Source organism: Watersipora subatra, chromosome 8 (assembly GCF_963576615.1).
Source record: "Watersipora subatra chromosome 8, tzWatSuba1.1, whole genome shotgun sequence".
Taxonomy (NCBI): Eukaryota; Metazoa; Bryozoa; class Gymnolaemata; order Cheilostomatida; family Watersiporidae; genus Watersipora; species Watersipora subatra.
In genome coordinates this window covers 28,435,974-28,437,236 of record NC_088715.1, presented here as the reverse complement: position 1 = coordinate 28,437,236, position 1,263 = coordinate 28,435,974, and positions in this window count along the sequence as shown.

The following is a 1,263-nucleotide window of genomic DNA, read 5'->3' as shown; positions in this document are numbered from 1 at the left end:
ACTACTCTACTCATGTACTACTCTACTTATATACTACTCTACTCATATACTACTCTACTCATATACCACTCTACTCATGTACTACTCTACTCATGTACTACTCTACTCATATACTACAGCTCTACTCATATACTACTCTACTCATATACTACTCTACTCATATACTACTCTACTCATATACTACTCTACTCATGTACTACTCTACTCATGTACTACTCTACTCATGTACTACTCTACTCATGTACTACTCTACTCATATACTGCTCTACTCATATACTACTCTACTCATATACTACTCTACTCATGTACTACTCTACTCATGTACTACTCTACTCATATACTACTCTACTCATATACTACTCTACTCATATACTACTCTACTCATATACTACTCTACTCATATACTACTCTACTCATATACTACTCTACTCATGTACTACTCTACTCATATACTACTCTACTCATATACTACTCTACTCATATACTACTCTACTCATATACTACTCTACTCATATACTACTCTACTCATATACTACTCTACTCATGTACTACTCTACTCATATACTACTCTACTCATATACTACTCTACTCATATACTACTCTACTCATATACTACTCTACTCATGTACTACTTTACTCATGTACTACTCCACTCATATACTACTCTACTCATATACTACTCTACTCATATACTACTCTACTCATATACTACTCTACTCATATACTACTCTACTCATATACTACTCTACTCATATACTACTCTACTCATGTACTACTTTACTCATGTACTACTCCACTCATATACTACTCTACTCATATACTACTCTACTCATATACTACTCTACTCATATACTACTCTACTCGTATACTACTCTACTCGTATACTACTCTACTCATATACTACTCTACTCATGTATTACTCTAGTCTACATTGCAGTATCTTGGCTTTGATTCTACAATACACCATTGATCGACTGTGATAACATTGTACAAACTGCCACAAAACCAATCCACACTTACATCGGCGAATAATCTGTAACATAGTGTATTAATTACATGATGCGGTCGCTGAAAGGATGAAATACTAGTCTTTCAGAAACTATTAAATAGGGAAAGACAGATTAAGCAATCAGGGACAGCCAATCACTATCACTGACATCGTGCGCAGGTTGTCGGGAATACTTGGCAAAATGTTCGAAAAGTTTGACAGCCGCAATGTTTCCCAAAATATCCAAATTGCTTTGATGATGTCATCAGTTCACG